Source organism: Nothobranchius furzeri, chromosome 5 (assembly GCF_043380555.1).
Source record: "Nothobranchius furzeri strain GRZ-AD chromosome 5, NfurGRZ-RIMD1, whole genome shotgun sequence".
Taxonomy (NCBI): Eukaryota; Metazoa; Chordata; class Actinopteri; order Cyprinodontiformes; family Nothobranchiidae; genus Nothobranchius; species Nothobranchius furzeri.
This window is the reverse complement of record NC_091745.1, coordinates 79734960-79755120: the sequence shown is the minus strand read 5'-3', so window position 1 is coordinate 79755120 and position 20161 is coordinate 79734960. Positions and strand designations below refer to the sequence as shown.

At 46.4% G+C, this 20161-nt stretch overlaps 1 long non-coding RNA gene across 1 annotated transcript; it reads right to left on the bottom strand.

Moving 5' to 3' along the window:
* Positions 1 to 2168: 2168 nt before the first annotated feature.
* Positions 2169 to 20161, bottom strand: LOC129163522 (uncharacterized). The gene is made up of 3 exons (XR_008563384.2): positions 19506 to 20161; positions 3581 to 3718; positions 2169 to 3495 (listed from the first exon to the last, which is right to left on the bottom strand). It is a non-coding gene; the product is annotated as an uncharacterized lncRNA (long non-coding RNA).

The following is a 20161-nucleotide window of genomic DNA, read 5'->3' as shown; positions in this document are numbered from 1 at the left end:
GCTTGTATCCGTGATCTCGTTCTTTCGGTCGCTACCCAAAGCTCGTGACCGTAGGTGAGGGTAGGAACGTAGATCAACCGGTAAATCGGGAGCTTCTCTTTCCGACTCGGCTCTCTCTTCACCACGTCAGACCGGTACAACGCCCGCATCGCGGCAGACGCAGCACCAATCTGCCTGTCGATCTCACGCTCCAGCTTTCCCTCACCCATGAACTAGATACTTAAAGTCCCCCACTTGGGGCACGACCTCATCCCTGACCCGGACTCAAGACCACAGTCTCGGATTTAGAGGAGCTGATTCTCATCCCAGCTGCTTCACACTCGGCTGCGAGTTGCTTAAAGCAGCACAGACTCAGTAAATATTCTATTTCCTGTTGTAAATGTTGGACTCAACCAACATGTTACAGGTTTCAAAAAGCTGCAGGACATATTAAAAAAGGGATTTCTCCACCCCTAAAACCCTCAATGCACCTGAAATCCTTTTTTAACCGCCGCACATCCAGCCTCCAGCATTCCAGCCACACTCCTGGTTTTAGTGAATGAATGGTGCTTTTGCAGGACCTCCGGCAGCATCCGCTGTTAATGAGAGATAATGGCGTTTCGTCATACAAGCAGCAGGTTGGAGCAGCTCAGCGAGACCAAACGTCAAATTACAGTTCAGGGGAGCGACTAGTCTGGTCGCGTCTTAGCCTGTGGCTTTTTATGATCACACAAATCTGTGAGTGGAATCGTGTCCGCGCACGAAAAGCTCTCTGTTTTTCCTCAAGTCAGCCGTTCCTCTAATTCCCGGTGCTCTTTGGTTTGTGGGACGTTGTTCCTCTCAGCATGGTGATTGGTGCACAAGTTCAAGATGGCGCATTGGCTCAGGAAGAGGCAAGATTTATTTAAAATTAAAAAGCAAACTTTCAATTGGAAAAACAAATCAAATGTCCTAAGATTTTAAAATTCACATGGATACCCCCCCCACACACACACACACACACACACACACACACACACGCACACACACACCCCACCCCCATTCAGAAGATGTTTTCTGCAATAAAGTTCAGGTAAAACTTCATTTTTTCCTCCTGGACTGTTGAATGTATAATTTATAGATCACTACATGCATCGTAAAAACATCTTTTTTCTTTTAAAAGCTCGTTTTCTCCCTTCTCAGTTATTATTAATGATCCTCTAATCCTATATAAGATTATTAATGATCCTCTAATCCTATATAAGATTATTAATGATCCTCTAATCCTATATAAGATTATTAATGATCCTCTAATCCTATAGAAGATTATTAATGATCCTCTAATCCTATAGAAGATTATTAATGATCCTCTAATCCTATATAAGATTATTAATGATCCTCTAATCCTATATAAGATTATTAAAGATCCTCTAATCCTATAGAAGATTATTAACGATCCTCTAATCCTATAGAAGATTATTAACGATCCTCTAATCCTATATAAGATTATTAACGATCCTCTAATCCTATATAAGATTATTAACGATCCTCTAATCCTATATAAGATTATTAACGATCCTCTAATCCTATATAAGATTATTAACGATCCTCTAATCCTATATAAGATTATTAACGATCCTCTAATCCTATATAAGATTATTAACGATCCTCTAATCCTATATAAGATTATTAACGATCCTCTAATCCTATATAAGATTATTAACGATCCTCTAATCCTATATAAGATTATTAACGATCCTCTAATCCTATATAAGATTATTAACGATCCTCTAATCCTATATAAGATTATTAACGATCCTCTAATCCTATATAAGATTATTAACGATCCTCTAATCCTATAGAAGATTATTAACGATCCTCTAATCCTATAGAAGATTATTAACGATCCTCTAATCCTATAGAAGATTATTAACGATCCTCTAATCCTATAGAAGATTATTAACGATCCTCTAATCCTATATAAGATTATTAACGATCCTCTAATCCTATATAAGATTATTAACGATCCTCTAATCCTATATAAGATTATTAACGATCCTCTAATCCTATATAAGATTATTAATGATCCTCTAATCCTATATAAGATTATTAACGATCCTCTTATCCTATATAAGATTATTAATGATCCTCTAATCCTATATAAGATTATTAACGATCCTCTAATCCTATATAAGATTATTAACGATCCTCTTATCCTATATAAGATTATTAATGATCCTCTAATCCTATATAAGATTATTAATGATCCTCTAATCCTATAGAAGATTATTAATGATCCTCTAATCCTATATAGGAGTAAAAATGGGAAAACGCAGAAGTGAGTTTGTTAGCTCTGACCAGCTGAAAGCTTTGGCTGTTTTATTTCCCGTTGCCCGTCTGGTGGAGCAGCAGCACGACGGCCGCCACCTTTTATCATTTACTGCCTCTAAACTCTGACATCCTTATTTCTTTTCCTCATAACTGACACCTGCATTGTTACTGTAACCTGGGTGCGTGAATCTGTGCATCATGGTTTATTGCAATCGCTGCGTGGGCGCACGACTAAAAAAGAAATTCCCATTTTATCCTTTGTTATCGCCTCAGATGCCATCTGTGCGCAGAGAAAGACACTCCCAGTACTTTTCATATGAAAGGTTTCCTCCAGTGAAAGAGGAAGATCCGGACATCCCTCGTGACGTTGGCTCGGGTGCATAGCTGAGAAGCAAGTATTTACGCACGCGGCTCCCTGTGATTGGAATTGCTGACTTGGAGTGTGGGAATGCAGTGTTGACACACAACCCGGCGCTGATGTAAGATATTCACAGGGTGTTACAGCGTCATGTCTTATTTTTACGCAGGGCTGGAAGTCAGATTTTAGTCCAAGTGCCTTGACGGTACAACATATTTAAAATCAGACTTGTTTCTTCATGATTTGAGGAGTTGCACTCCCACCCGACTCCCACAGATTCACTAAAATGACCACAGAGAAAAGCACCAGCTGCATTGGATCGAGGTTTTGCCAAGGGAAAAAAAAACTGTAAAAATGTGCAACTGCACTGTGTGAGCGGAGCGGCTAAAGCTTGTAAAGATGTGTTTTTAAGTTTAAGAAGGTTTAAGAGACTGTGGAAGGTTAGATTAAAACAATTAGCATTTTTTTACTAAAATGCAAAATAAAAACTCTGAGAAACCTGTCACGGTGTTTAATGATTATCTCTGATTCTAACGGTGTCACACCCTGTCCTGTCTTCTCTTAGGTTTTAGTCTGTGTCTCCGTTAATTGCTCCTACCTGCCTCTTGTTTCCCAATCACCATAGCTCCCGCTCCTCGTGTATTTAAACCCCTTCTGTTCAGTGTTCCAGCGTGTGTCTTAATAAACAGATGTCAAACGGACCTACCTGTTCGCCTTCTTCCTCCCCGCGATTGGATCCTACCTCCGCTCCACTCGCCAGGCACGCTCGTGACAAACGGGTCACCCTGAGTGTTTCATGCAGGCTGAACATGAAGATAGTCTCCTACACCTATCTCCTGCAGTAGCTTCTGATAGAAAACAGACGGTGAAACTCTAGGATTAGAAAATCCTGACAGATCTACGTCACCCTGTCACTAACATTCATGCACTCACCCATCTGGACTCACGGCGGGGAAGGCTGTTGTTGGTTTAGCGTCCAGGAAACTAGTAGAAGCTGGGGGAGTAGAGGGAGGTGGAGTGTACAGTCGGTAAAGACGGCTCTCCCTTGCCCTGCCTCCAACATGCCTCCATCTAAATAGGATAGATTATCCAGAGTTATCTCTGTAGTTATGCTGCTATAGGCTTAGACTGCTGGAGGACACACTGACCACTTTTCACACTCTACTGCTTTCTTCTACTATCTGCTCTTTAACTGTATTATTTCCTGCTATTTCAGCTGTTAACTTTATTTTCTCTCTAAGTGTTTTTCTCCCCAGAAGAAGCTACAACGATGTTCTGCTGAGCTGTGGTGGCCTCATGGAGGGGGCCATCGTCTAGCACACTGCTGCTAACCACTTAAACATTCTCCCTCTCCTGATAATAACTTTTTGCTTTCCTTGACGTTGGATGTGCTACTACTAGTTTACCCATTTAATTACAGATCCACTAGGATAAATACAATAAAGTTTATCTCTCACCAAATAGAATATTTACTAAGAAATCACAATATAACTATAGACACATTACTTGTGTGTGTGTGTGTGTGTGTGTGTGTGTGTGTGCGTGCGTGCGTGTGTGTGTGTGTGTGCGTGTGTGCGTGTGTGTGTGCGTGTGTGTGCGTGTGTGTGTGTGTGTGTGTGTGTGTGTGTGTGTGTGTGTGTGTGTGTGTGTGTGTGTGTGTGTGTGTGTGTGTGTGTGTGTGTGTGTGTGTGTGTGTGTGCGTGCGTGCGTGTGTGTGTGTGTGTGTGTGTGCGTGTGTGTGTGCTGCTTTAAACCATCAATAACTTGTTTTAATCACACAGAAAATGGTGATAAATGCTTTATATGAACTAATTGTGTGAAATATTTTGACATTAGTGGAAGTAAAATGATTTTTTCTCAGGAGAACGTGCTCATGCTACCTACTTTGGACCTGACCACACTTTTACTCTGAACAACAACGTGATCTGTCATAAACCGAGCAGCTAAACCAGAGCTGGAACCTGCTTAGGGGCTCTTCTCTGCACCTAAACATGGAGCATTACTGGAAAGTTCGAGTGCAACAATTTCTTTTGTCTAATGTCAACAACTGCTTTTCACAATCATCCTTGGATGATCTTCTGAACATTCACTCAGTGTCTCTAAAGGTGTATTTCTTGGTTCTTTTTAAACACAGAAAAGAAGCTCTGATGATGGCTACAGGAAGCTGCTGAAACGTTAGCTTTTAAGGTGAAGGAATTTTTTCTTTTCTGTTTAAAAAGAACCAAGAAATACAAATCCTTAGATGATTTTAAGAACAAAGGAGCATTTTACAACACGTATGAATAAAAACAATCAAATAATCCAGATGAAACGAGTTAGTTATTCCTGAGACCACCTGGTCGATTAACTGGACCTCATCTAAAACTATTATCAGACTAGATTATTTATCTACTCAGTCTCAAAAGGACGTGATGTCTAGCAGCCGGTGAGGATTGCCGTGTTGGGTTGTGACCATGCCGATGCTCACATCTACAGCATTTATGTCGCATCCACACTGAGTCCTCAGTCCTGTTGTTCATGCTTCTACTTAATAGGGGCAGATAATGTTCTTGATAATGTTCAAAAATGCTTTCACACACACACACACACACACACACACACACACACACACACACACGTACAGGAAAGCATGTCAAAGTCAGAATCTACGAGGTATGAAAGCAGGTCTGTGAAGAAGACACTGCACCAAATCCCTCTTGCTTAGAGCCATTTCAGCTACTTTATTCTTGACATTTTCAGTACCTTCCAGAATGAGTCGTTTTAGGGCTTTAAGAAAACAAGCTGGAGCTGGCCACGCTCACCCATTACCCGCTCAGGCTGCTATAAGCTGAGAAGCTCCAATATCTGGGAGGAGCTTCGAGAAGAGTGGCTGCTTCTCCAGCAGAGGAGAGATGAGGTTCTTTTCTAATTTCCCATTTGTGACATCACAAACAGGGACTTTTAGAAACGGCTTGTTTTAGTCACAGAACTTCTCATGTTAATGTTTGGGGTGTTTCTAGAGGCAGCAGAGACCAACATGGCAGCACAAAGGGCAAAATGTTGCAGGGGTCCTATGTGTTGTTTCAGCTCACTTAAACATCTGCCTGGATTATTATCACAGATGTCGTTACTTCTAAAATCATTTAAAACCCTTTGTATGAACAAGATAACACATTTGTGATCCAATACTTCATTTTACACAACATTTTACTCTGGGTCTGCATCCTTTTGCTCATGTTTCTCTCGTAGCACCTGAAAGAGTGACACTATCATCTCCAGCATCATCCACGGGTGCCGGCTGAAGCCGTGGACCACATCACACTGACCTGGGATCAGAAACACATGAGATACTTTACTAAAGTATCAAAAGAGCCAGCAGGGGGATTAGCCCTAACAAGGAAACTTTCCACCCCTGCCCACGAGTGTGACTCATGCAGAAATGCAACCACTTGTTTATCTCTGATGAGAGTGTGTGCACGCGCACGTGTGTTTATGTGTGTGTGTGTTTGCCCTTGTACAAAACCATGTGGTCAGTGTGTGACCCAGATCGGCAGCAGCCTGGGCGATATGAGTACATGTTTTAAACCGTGTGCACCGAGAAGACAGCAACAAAATCAGAGTATAAACACTCTCACACACACACACACACACACACACACACACACACACACACACACGTGCTGAACATTTGAAGGGCGACAAAGACACTGACTCAGCGGCCAAAATGTCATGAATCGTATTCAAAGTGCGGCTGGGCTACAAGTCGGGCTGTGGAGCCCGTACCTGGGCTGAAGGGGTGGTGAAGTTGACGGAGGCGTGGGAGAAGACATCCGCCAGATGAGACGAGGGTCCTGAGACAGCAAGACTCGATGCATGCGGCTAAAGGGCAACTGTTTCTCACACCAAACACACGTGTAAAGCCACAGCACCAGCTATGTTTTTATTATTTTATTATCTACACGCTGCAAGCGAATACGTTTCTGGCCCTGAATCACTCGTTTCTCTTCTCAGTGCTCCCTTTCAAGGGGACACCAACTGTACCTCAGACATGAAGGGAATTCTGCGTGAGTGCTTATCTGATCTTCTGATTTTCAGACTCTAAAGAGGGGGCAGAAACCACATCACACACAGTGACAGACACACACACATTTACATACCAATTTCTGTCTCTGTTTCTGTAGTTTCATTTTGTAGCTGCTCTTAAACAACTTTCTACACCAAAGTGACTCATACACCCACTGTTCACATATTTCCCGACGCTATCTTATGATTTACACCCACACGTCCTTAAATCACCGCTGATAGTTAAGTTTGAACGTTAATAACAGCAGCAATGCTTCGAGAAGACGACGGGACGGCAGCTGAGCTCTTGCTGGCAGGTATTCATCAACAGGATGTAGATTGTTCTTCTCTTTTCTACTTCGCCCGGGCCCAGACTCCTAACCCCAATCAAAACGGAAAACTTGATGAATTTGGGGTGAAAAGACAAAACACCCGAGCGTCTGGCAATCCTGCTGAAAAATTATAACGAAACGGCCTAAAAACAACTAAGCTGTGGCTATAAAGTAGCTTACAGTCATTAACGGTGTGTGAATGTGAGTGTGTGCCAACGTCTTTGAGTGTCCTAAACAAGCACTATATAAGTTCAATGATGATTATATATTATTATTATTATTATTATTATCATTATTATTATTATTATTATTATTATTATTATCATTATCATTATCGTTATCGTTATCGTTGTTGTTGTTGTTGCTATTATTATTATTATTATTATTATTATTATTACTATTATTATTATTATTATTATTATTATAGTTAAACCGACAGAAACAGGAGACGTGGTTTCGGAAGCTTATTTTTAAACATGGAGGGGGGATTTCTCAGAAAAAGTCAACCCGTTCAAAAGATTTTTATTTTTTATTAATAAATAAATAAAACAATAAATCCCAGCAGTCTGAGAGGTTCAAGCACCTGTTCAGATCTTTGAAGTCGTCTGTTTCAGAAAACCCTTTGAACAAACTCAACGTGGAGAGAAGGAATATTTTGGGTTTTTTTAATGTATATTTTGGTATATTTAAAGGTATATTTACAGGTTTAAATTTGTATATTTAATGGTATATTTACAGGTTTAAATTTGTATATTTAAAGGTATATTTACAGGTTTAAATTGGTATATTTAAAGGTATATTTTGGTATATTTAAAGGTTTGAATTGGTATATTTAACGGTATATTTGCAGGTTTAAATTGGTATATTTAAAGGTATATTTGCAGGTTTAAATTGGTATATTTAAAGGTATATTTGCAGGTTTAAATTGGTATATTTGTGTCAGGTTCGTTGGCAGATCTGAAGCGTGACTGAGAGTTCTGTTGCCCAGACGCGGAGAGACGGAGATAACCGGCGTGGTTATTTCCTGTAGGTGTAGCTTGTGGGTTTAGAGGGCTGGTAAGCCTGGAGACTCGATGCAAAGTCTGGTGAGAACGATGACTGAGCAATGAATGAAACGCCGGCACTTCCTTAAGTAGTGTCGGCGTGATGACGTCAGTCGCCACGTTAGTGGCAGGAATGAATGGAATGCAGTCAGCTGGAGGAGTTCGTGACAGGACCCCCCCTCTAGGGACGGCACCCGAAGTCCCAGGACGGCGGGCCCAGAAGTCTGTTAGCAGGGCAGGATCGACAAACGAGCTCGTGGGCTCCCAAGAGCGTTCCTCAGGCCCGTACCCCTCCCAGTCCACGAGGTACTGCCAACCTCGTCCCCGGCGGCGGGCGTCCAGTATCCTGCGGACCGTGTAGGTGCGATCGGCCTCAACACCGCGGGGCGGAGGCACCCGGACCGGTGGAGGGTGGAGAGGAGAGGAGATCACCGGCTTAAGCTGGGAGACGTGAAAGATCGGGTGGATCCGGAGAGTAGCCGGGAGGCGTAGACGGCAGGTGACTGGATTGATGACCTTGAGGACAGGGAACGGACCCAGGAAGCGAGGAGTGAGCTTCCGGGAGCCAGCCGGCATCCTCAGGTTAGCGGAGGAGAGCCACACCTGGTCGCCAGACCGGAAGACGGGGCCAGGCCGGTGGCGGCGGCGATGCTGACGGGCATACTCCGTGTTGGCCCAGGTGATGGCCGCACGGGCCCGGATCCAGGCGAGCCGACAGCGGCGGACCAGCGTCTGGGCAGCAGGGACCTCCACCTCGGGCACCTGATGATCAAACAGAGGAGGCTGATAACCGTAACAGGTCTCGAAGGGAGACAGACTCGTGGCAGAGGAGGTCTGGAGGTTGTGTGACAGCTCCGCCCACAGGAGGAAGCGGGGCCAGGTGGTCGGCTGGGACGAAGCGAAGCAGCGCAGGTAGCGTCCAAGCTGCTGGTTAGCTCTCTCTGTCTGACCGTTTGTCTGCGGGTGGTATCCAGAGGACAGACTGGTGGAAGCACTGACCAGGCGACAGAACGCTTTCCAGAAGCGTGAGACGAACTGGGGTCCTCGGTCGGAAACCACATCCTGAGGGAAACCATGGAGCCGCACCACCTGTTCCAGGAGCAGTTCGGCCGTTCTCTTGGCAGTGGGGAGGCCGGCCAGGGCCACTAAGTGCACGGCCTTGGAGAAACGGTCCGTGATAGTCATTATAGTGTCCAGGTGGTCGACCGCCGGCAGTCCCGTGACAAAGTCCAGCCCGATGTGTGACCACGGCCGTTTGGGCACAGGGAGAGGCTGCAACTCTCCAGCGCCGGGTCGGTTGGAGGACTTGGAGCGAGCACACACATCACATGCAGCTGTAAACTCGCGGACGTCCTTCCTCATGGACGGCCACCAGAGAGCCCGACGGAGGAACTGGAGGGTACGGGCTTGTCCTTGATGTCCCGCGAGCCGCGAACAATGCCCCCACGTGAGCGCCTCTTGCCGGCAGGAGGCGGGAACGTAGAGACGGTTCGGTGGGGTCTCCGGCGGCGCTGGATCGCCAGGAAGTGCCGCCTGTATGGACTGCTCCAACGGCCATTGGAGGGAGGCCAGGAAGCGTTGAGTCGGCAGAATGGTCCGAGGCTCCGGGGGGGCGGCATCTGGTGCGAAACGCCGAGAGAGGGCGTCCGCCTTGAGGTTCTTGGAGCCGGGCCGGTAGGCGATATGGAAGTGGTACGGCTTGAAAAAGAGGGCCCACCGAGCCTGACGTGGGTTGAGCTGGCGGGCAGTCTGTAGATGAATGAGATTCTGGTGGTCGGTCCAGATCAGAAAGGGATCGGTGGTCCCCAGGAGCCACTGCCTCCATTCCTCCAGCGCCCATTTTATTGCCAGCAGCTCTCTGTCGCCGACCCCGTAGTTCTGCTGTGTGGGGGAAAACTTCCGGGAGAAGTAGGCACATGGGTGGAGCTTAGAGTCTGGACCCCGTTGCGAGAGAACGGCCCCCGCTCCCACATCTGAGGCGTCCACCTCCACGACGAAGGGCCGGGTCTGGTCCGGGTGGAGGAGGATGGGTTCCTTAGTGAAACGTCCGACCAGCTCATGGAAAGCACGGACAGCCTCTGGAGTAAGGCGAAAAGGGCGAGGCTGATTGGTGGTTTTGGTGAGTGAGGTCAGTGGTGCTGCGAGGGAGCTGAAGTTGCGTATAAACCTCCGGTAAAAGTTCGAGAAACCCAGGAAGCTTTGCAGCTGCTTCAGGGTCGTGGGTAGAGGCCACTGAGCTACGGCCTGAACCTTCTGGGGGTCCATCTTCAGGCCCTGGGAGGAGATGGTAAAACCCAGGAAGGAGGTGGACTCCTGGTGAAACGCACACTTCTCCAGTTTGCAGTAAAGTCCATGGTCCAGGAGGCGGGACAGAACCGCTCGAACATGACGGATGTGCTCTTCGGCCGTGCGGGAGTAGATGAGGATGTCATCTAGATAGACAAAGACCCAGCGGCCCAACATGTCTCTCAGCACATCTGTAATGAACCGCTGGAAGACGGCGGGGCTGTTGCAGAGTCCAAAAGGCATCACCAAATATTCATAGTGGCCAGTGGGCGTGATAAAAGCGGTCTTCCACTCCTCACCTTCCTTAATACGGATGAGGTTATAGGCGCTGCGCAGATCCAGTTTAGTGAACACTGCGGCTTGTGTGATGGCGTCCAGAGCGGTGCCCATGAGAGGGAGAGGGTGACGGTCCCTGATCGTTATTTTATTTAACCCTCAATAGTCTATGCAGGGCCGGAGATCCCCCTCCTTCTTCTTAACAAAGAAAAACCCCGCGGCCCCGGGGGATGTTGAGGGTCGGATGAATCCCTTCTGCAGGGCATCAGTTATATAATTGTCCACAGCCCGGGTTTCCGCCGGAGAGAGGGAGAACAGGCGACCCCGAGGGGGGGGGGTGCCGGGCTGGAGCCTGATCTCCAGGTCGTAGGGTCGGTGAGGAGGTAACCTGGTAGTGGGTTCTTTAGCGAAGACCTGAGCGAGGTCGTGGTATTGAGGAGGGATGAGCGTCAGGTCTACGTCTGTGGGAGTGGCTGCTCTGGTCCGAGGTGCAGGGGAGTCCCGGTGGTTATGGCAACCCGTGCCCCAGGCCAGGACTTTACTAGTGGACCAGGAGATGTGAGGCTCATGGCGGCAGAACCAGGAATGACCCAGGATGAGAGGCGTAGCCGGAGCCTGGATGACCAGGAAGTGGAGGGTCTCCCGGTGTTGGTCAATAGTCATGTGGAGACCCTGAGTTCGGTGGGTGAGAGGGTACGGCACGATGGGCCGGCCGTCCACAGAGGTCACGGGAATGGGTCGGTCGAGGGCGGTGAGGGGTATCTTTAGCCGAGTAACCAGTCCGTGATCGATAAAACACTCCGCAGCCCCAGTGTCTAAAAGTGCCTCCAGTCTGGTCGGGCCTTGGTCCAGGTGGAGGGAGACCGGGAGAGTGGTTCGGTGTGGAGCCGGAAAGGTGGAGACTCCGGGCGGGACAGCTCCTACTCCGACCCGGAGGGACCTTTTCCCGGTCGTTTTGGGCACGTGCCACGGTGGTGACCCAAATCCCCACAGTAAGCGCATCTTCCCTCCTGGTAGCGCCGTGCCCGTTCCTCAGGGGGAAGATGTCCCAGCTGCATCGGCTCCTCCGTCAGTTGGTGAGCCGGCCGGCGGGGTGACGTCCTGGTGTGTACGGGGGCTGACATGGTGCTCGGCCGGTTCAGGATGCAGCGGTCCAGTTGGAGAGCCAGATCCACTGCCAGGTCCAGGGAGGTTGGGACCTCGTGCCCGATCATGCCCTCCCGGATTCTCGGTGACAGTCCCTCCAGGTAAACGGCCTTTAGGGCGGCGTCATCCCACCTCAACCGAGCTGCTGTCGTCCGGAAGCGAGAGGTGTACTGAGCCGCCGTCTGGGAGCCCTGGCAAAGCTGAAGCAGCCGCGTCTCGTCCGAGACCTCGCTGCTGGGGTGCACAAAAGTCTTTTTCATCTCCTTTACAAAAGTCTCATAGTCATTGCAGGCAGGAGATTTCTGATTGTAAAGAGCCGCCGCCCATTCACCGGCTCGACCTGTCAGCAGTGAGGTCAGCAGTGAGGTCAGCAGGGCGACACGAGAGCAGGATGTAGGGTAACGTGCCGGTTGGCACTCGAAAGTCATGGCCAGGGTCGCCAACATGCCCTCCGGGGATCCCCTGGTTCCGTCCCACTTCTCTGGAAGGCTGAGGCGTGGTTCCATCCTGTCAGGAACAGCTGCGGTCTGACGTTGCAGAGCGGTGGTCAGCTGGAGTACTAGCTCGGTGAGTGACTCGATCTTAGTTGCTTGGCGATCAGCTATGGCACGGAGCTGGTTCATTTCTGCCGTATGCTGATCCAAGGTTGCGCGCTGTTGAGCCACTTCGGCACGCAGACGTGCGAACTCCGCTGGGTCAACTTTGGGCTCAGTCATCCTGTCAGGTTCGTTGGCAGATCTGAAGCGTGACTGAGAGTTCTGTTGCCCAGACGCGGAGAGACGGAGATAACCGGCGTGGTTATTTCCTGTAGGTGTAGCTTGAGGGTTTAGAGGGCTGGTAAGCCTGGAGACTCGATGCAAAGTCTGGTGAGAACGATGACTGAGCAATGAATGAAACGCCGGCACTTCCTTAAGTAGTGTCGGCGTGATGACGTCAGTCGCCACGTTAGTGGCAGGAATGAATGGAATGCAGTCAGCTGGAGGAGTTCGTGACAATTTGCAGGTTTATTTGCAGGTTTAAATCGGTATGTTTAAAGGTATATTTTGGTAAAATTAAAGGTATATTTGCAGGTTTAAATTGGTATATTTAAAGGTGTATTTGGTATATTTAAAGGTATATTTACAGGTTTAAATTGGTATATTTAAAGGTATATTTGTAGGTTTAAATTGGTATATTTAAAGGTATATTTTGGTATACTTAAACGTTTAAATTGGTATATTTAACTGTATATTTATAGGTTTAAATTGGTATATTTAAAGGTACATTTGCAGGTTTCAATTGGTATATTTAAAGGTGTATTTGCAGGTTTAAATTGGTATATTTGAAGGTATATTTGCAGGTTTAAATTGGTATATTTAAAGGTATATTTGCAGGTTTAAATTGGTATATTTAAAGGTATATTTGCAGGTTTAAATTGGTATATTTGAAGGTATATTTGCAGGTTTAAATCGGTATATTTAAAGGTATATTTTGGTATAATTAAAGGTATATTTGCAGGTTTAAATGGTATATTTAAAGGTATATTTTGGTATATTAAGCGCCTCGTGATTTTTATCTTGAGAGGCGCTATAGAAATGATACTTTCTTCTTCTTCTATATTTAAAGGTAGATTTTTGGTTTATTTAAGGGTCTATTTAAGTTTATTTACATATATATATTTACAGGTGTATATTGATATATTTTAAGGTATATTTTGGTATATTTAAAGGTATACTTTGGTTTATTTAAAGGTGTATTATGGTGTATTTAAAGGTACTACGAATGCTGAAAGGATCAAAAGAAATTACCGTAACGCTAAGGACAACTTTAAACTCGACAAATGTTAATTTACTTCTTTAGTGTAGGTAAAGTGTTGTGGAACGTATTATTTGGATTTAATAAAACTAAATCCATTCCTCCCTCTGAGTGACAAAAAAGCAGACCAGACCATGAACAATCCACCTCCATGCAAACTATACTTTATTATTTTTTCTTACTAATGCATAATGTACATAATATGATTAATTAAATATTACTTTACCAGTCCCCAAATGCATCAGGTTTCAGTAATTAATGCCCTTGCTAATCTAATAAGTTTTTTGCAAACATGCATGTAAGAAAACTAAAGAAGTTAAATTAAAAAAGATTTTTGAAAAAGAGGGATTTTCAAACTCTTGAAATTAGCATCATGTGGCTTTTTCGAGCAGTGGCAAAAGCCCCGTTAAAAATCAAGGCAAATGTCAAACACTTTCACTTTTGTTTTGCTGCTTTCATTTGTTTAATCCTCCAGTTTTGTGCAAATTAAAACTCGCAAAACATGTTTGCTCCAATATTTGACAAAGAAAAAAGATAAAACTGTCTTCTGGAGAATTTATAGTTTGAATTCAATGAAATCGAGACAAATTTTGAGCTCCTGCCTTTAAGTTATCGGTCTCTTTTCTCATTTTTACTAACTACCGAACGTGGCAGGAGTCTCACAGAAACTTCTCCAAACACAACATCTACGTAAACTTCAAACCCAACAACACCTTCAGACAGAAACTGGTCCATCCAAAAGACAAAACACCAGTGTAGAGAGGACTGTCCAGATGTTTACATCGGGGAAACTAAACAACTACACAAGAGCATGGCACAACATAGGAGAGCCACCTCTTCAGGTCAGGACTCTGCAGTCCACCTTCACCTGAAGGACGCGGGACACTCCTTTGAAGATGACACATTCTGGACAGAGAAGATAGATCTTAGGTGTGTTCTTGCTGTGCGTTATTTCTAATTCCATGTTGTCGTTCTTTTTTAAAACACAGAAACGGTTTTGTTTACCTGTTATTGACGCTACGGTTTCGCCGACAGATGCCGGCTTCTTCAGGCTGACGCTGATGGTGGCGCGTCACTTCCTTCTCCGTTTGTCTGCGGGCAGCATGGACCACGCATGGGACTGCATCGTCGGAGAGGGGAGAGCGGGCAGTAGAGGGCGACAACGTCCTCTGCTGCCCGCAGATAAACGGAGAAGGAAGTGACGCGCCACCATCAGCGTCAGCCTGAAGAAGCCGGCAGCCGGCGGCGAAACGTAGCGTCAATAACAGGTAAACAAAACCGTTTCTGTTTAAAAAAAAGAACGACAACATGGAATTAGAGAAGATAGATGGTTTGAGAGAGGAGTAAAAGACGCTGTCTATGTCAAATGTGAAAAACCTACTTTAACTAGGGGGAGGGGCTTAGATTTCACCTTTCCAGTATCTATAATGCAGCTCTGAATCTTATTCCCAAACCGTTTGAGTCTAGGTCACACCTTCCTGCATCTAATCATTACAAAAACTCGCACACAATAGGGACTAACGACTTCAACAACTTGGGGGTGGGGGTATTCATGGGTAGTTTCTGCTCATTATAAGCTTGACTCTCCCATATTCCAGTCTGAATTGCCTTCAGCTGACCCCCTTTGGATTACCATGACCTGGACACTGAGAACCTTCACCAGCATAGTTGCCACACTGAAACCTAAGGATCTTCTGTTTTAGATTAAACGTTCTCATGAAGGAAGACTCTGTGTGACGCTCAAGGCAGCAGCAGTGAGATAACTGACTATTTAAAAGGACTTCAAAAGTTAAGCAGTATAATGTGTTGCAGCACGTTGGGTCAGGTGCTGCTTGCATTGCGACGTGCGTGCGTACGAGCGTGTGACGGGATGCACGGCTGCTTTAACGTGGAGCTTAACCAGGCCTGCGTGGCTGCTGGAGGACAGATTTCGGAGCGGATTTGACGGGATGAGCTCGTCACGCCTCATAAGGACCCTTTGAAATCCCGCCGCTGTCAGAACACGTCTCCTGCTCCACTTTCCCTCGTGCTGCCCATGTGAACACAACTATTATGCTGTCGAGGCAGCATTTGAACTCGCCCCTTAAACAGTTTGCTCCACTTGTTCAAGTAGAAAAAGCAGAGAAACAAAGTGAGTTTTTTTTAAATGTCATAACTTCAAATGTAGACCTGATGGGATGGAAAAACTAAAGAAAGAAAAACATTATATTTGCTGCCCGGGGTCTTCTAGTGCTACACCTCCTCCTTTACACTCACGACTCCTGTTTTTGGGCACTGGTGTGATAAGGTAGTGATGGGTTGTATTACGGCTAAGGGGAATCCCCTGGTGTAGCCTCGTGTATCAGTGTGCGTGTGTGTGTGTGTGTGTGTGTGTGTGCGTGTGCGTGGGCCTCCTCACAGAAAAAAGGAAGAATGCCACCATTGAGCAGCAAGCCACTGCGCCAGCAGTCCTCTCCCCAGCGCCCACACCTCCTCCATCCCTCTCTTGCACTCTGATGTACAGTTGGAGCAGATTTGGTGACACGAAGATAAAAGCCTTCCACTGTTTCTGTCCTTCCTCTTTCTCCAGTGTCACCAGAGCGCTTAGTGCTGCTGCCTTGGCTGTAGACATAGAGAGCTTATTCAAACCGACACAATCACTTTTTCCTCCCGCTCAGCGATAAAACACAAGTCCAAAAGTCTCGGTGCAACATGCCCACCGGCAGCTCTCCACGGGAACCTGAACCACACCGGTCCGATCCAGTCTAAACGCAACAGCTGTGACTGAACCAAAGACCAACTTCCTCTGGCGATAACCAGGCAGCGATGATGGGAGATTAGATTTGTGCAATAAGTTACTCCAGAAGTAAAAAAGAGAAACCAACTTCAACTTGATTAAAAGGGGAGGAGCCTGGCATGGCCGACATTATGGAGGACAGGTGCCACCGGCTCCGAGGTTAGGACTCTTCCCTGTAATCGGTGGGTTACCGGTTTGAACCCGGGCTTCATCAGTTTTTGAGCCTTTGAGCAAAGCACTTCACTTATTACATGGTTATTCATTAGCGTAAATATCACAATGATCAACAAAATGTAGCACTTCTAATTTATCCACGGGTCATGTTTGGAAGGAATTGCCTAATACTTCTACTGGGATAGCTGAGAAATGGAAATGTGACATCCGTGTAACACAAAATCGTTTTTTAAACTTGAAGCTAGCGCTTTAACGTTGATCTCAGTGGTTGTTGAGTTAGAAACTCGGCCAGTTTCATACCTGACACCACTCTGCTGCCCTCTACTGGTCAAAAACTGCACCTGCTAGTGTTGTGGAGCAAGTAGGCGGCCTTGGGGGCGCACTTTATCTGCTGTATAGCTGTTAGCTGTAATGCCAGCGGTTAGCATTTTCAGTTCGCTGATCGTCAATAAAATGCACAGGAAGAAGAAGAAGTTGTTTGCGTTTTCTGTTGGCATCATGGCGGAGCCTGGAAGTAAACGTAAGATAGGAATGTCTTTGAAGGTGAAGCAAAGAGCTAAAACCTGAGAGAACATTCACGGCCCACGCTAGTTTGAGGGAAAGGAGGCTACAAAATCACGGACTGATGGTGACCTGGCTTTGTTGCTACTGGACTTGTACATCTGAATATTTTTTGTCCAATAGTGTGAAACTTTTCTACTTTGTGGTTTATTTTAGTATAAGTTGGCTTATGTTAGCATTAGCTCGTTGTGAGCGCTAGCTACAGCAGGCTGCTGCAGGGTTGTTTGCAATAGTTGTAATTCCACGTTCAACCAGTGGGAGGGAGGAGAAGGAAATTGCTCTGTGATACTTTAAGGTTTATTAAATCATGCCACACTGGACTAGCCGTTAGCTTATCAGTCTGTAGAACCTAAACTCCATACTGAGGCCAATCAGGAACTGGTGAAGAAGCGAATTCAAAACAAAAACAAACTTCACAATGGCCAAAACGTCCCTTTCAAATGATTTTATCTCACTGAAAAAAGACAAATGTGACAACGAAGCTACGATTTTATGGCCCGTTTAGGGTCACCCGTTGGGGACAGCTGTAGCTCAACAGGTTGAGCAGGTTGTCCAGTAATCGGAAGGTTGCAGGTTCGATCCCGGGTCTGGACAGAGAATTCTGTCGTTGTGTCCTTGGGCAAGACACTTAACCCACCTTGCCTGCTGGTGGTGGTCGGAGGGACCGGCGGCGCCTGTGCTCGATAGCCTCGCCTCTGTCAGTGCGCCCCAGGGCAGCTGTGGCTGCATCGTAGCTCATCCCCACCAGTGTGTGAATGTGTGTGTGAATGGATGAATGACGCACTGTAGTGTAAAGCGCTTTGGAGTCCTTACTGGGTCATTTATCATTGAAGTTACAAAGCCTTCGGTTTTATTTTACAACATATTTGAGTCCAAATCAGTTCAAAAGAGAATAATCAGAAAATTAAAGCCAGTTCCCTCCACAGAAGTTGATTTCAGCCTTAAGAACGTTGGACTGGGATACTTGGTGTGCCGAGTTTTCAGGGAATTAATGCAAATCAATGCTGTCTCCTCTGAAAATGACTAAATGAGACGTTGTTTGTGTGAAAGCGTGAGTGAGTCACCTGACACACAAGACACCAGGTGGATGCAGTCCATTACCCCCGCGCATCAAATTCTATTAAAAGGACCTGGTCATAATCTCTAATCACTTCCACGTCTGGCGGAATAAGAGAGCAGGTTAATCTGGATTACACGTCACCGTGGTGAAGTCACAGCCGAGGCAGCTGACATGCTGACGAGCCAGGAAGAGCCACGGAGAGCAGGTGGAAAACAAACAGTGACGAGGAGGAAGCGTTAAAAAAGACACCTGCATGACAAACTATGGCCAAGTCTCACTCGTGCAGGCTAAGGGTTTGCACCAGTAGACGTGCACTATGAATGGTGGTTTTTAAAGAAATGGTCAGTTTCTAAGAGTCGATGATCCCGAACACCACTTCCTAACTCAGAAAGAGGCGGACTTCTGATCCATGCCTACAGGACACATTCTGCTCTAAAAACCATGCTAATGGAATTAGGTCATCTTGTAATTTGCTGAAGATTCTGCTGATAAGGGTGAACGCACAGATTCCCGTCTGGGAATCAGCTGACGATGACGGGCAGAACACCCACTCAGCAGCACATCCAAACCTGGAAACTGAAAAAAAGGGTGGAAATGTAAATCAGGAGCGAGCGAGGGCGATTTAAAAATAAATCACGAGCGTACAAGTCTGGCGGCATGTGATCTGCACGCCCGCTGGCTAATTGTGGCACAATGGGAACGACTGGTGTTTGCAAACCTATTCATGACAGCTTTCCCTCGCTCACCGTGTCACAAACAAATCTGGCACCCAAGCAGGAATGTTGGACTTCCTGCACGTTTCACTCCAACCTGTGCATGAAGCATTAGTGAGAAGGGGGGGATCTGGGTCAGTGGGTGTGTTGGTGAAGCGTTTTAGGCAAAGTGTGGCTTTATTGTTGTAGTTTTAAAGCCTAACTGTTATATTTGATGCCAGGGACGCGTTTGAATTTATTAAAGTTAGACTTTTGACTTCTGACTAACTTTTTAGTTAAAAATCCAGATTAGTAATTTTTGCCATCAGTGTTGTAGGAACATGAATAAGATGGAGCTGGTCTGCAGACTTCTGCCGGACTGAGGTGATGAACCGGAGAGGATTCATGGGTTGTGGGTGGATCGTTTGGATGGAAGTGCAGCCTCAAAGGAAAAGAGGAATCTGACTCAGACCTCAGAAGATGAGAACGTTTCAGCTTCTTTCTGGTTGGGTCTACGAGATTATAATCTACAATAAACCTGAGGCTGGAGCTCTGTAAAACCCTACATACGTGGATGTTAACAGTTTAAAGGGTAGTTACTGCACAAACACCGACAGCTTCTCCTGCAGCGGCGGTGGTCCTGATGGAGGTGTGACAACATCACGTGATTCACAGACCTGCTCAGAGCGCTGGTTGGAAGACCTGGCGGGTTTTGGACGTCGGACCTACGGGCTTTCCCCGGACTCTGCCTCCTGGCAGCTCCCTCTCCTCTCTGTAAAACTAGCCTGACGCTTCGCTAGCCCCGTGGCTCGTTTCTGGGGGGATCACCTAGCCAAATGAAACCGGGCCACGCTGCGGGGCTAAAAATACCTGTCTACGACTATATTTGGCTTGGCCGGATCGCAACCGGAGCGCTGGAAGAGTCGGGCCCGCCCCGGCACAATGAATGAGCTCTTTGCATCTCGCTCAGCCTCCTTCGGCCAGGCTGCGGCTAAAATTAGCAACACGGCTTGCGTCAATCACGAGCCTCCATGCGTCAAGGATCGCCCCGCCCCTCAGGCTCGTCATTGGTCAGATTTAGGACGCTGGCTAAAGAAAACGCGCCTCGTGATTGGCGGGTGAGAACGGCTCTACGGAGACTCCGGTGGGGCTTTTTAAATGTGTGGTTGGCGTGCACGCCCTCCTAATCCTAATCCCATAGTTCCAATAGCCATCGATTTCAAATCAAACAGATTATATTTCTTACGTTGAACCAAACACGTGACAACTAGACGCACATATTTACATCATAATCGCAGAATCTGACTCACTTTGGGTGTTTTGACGAAATATA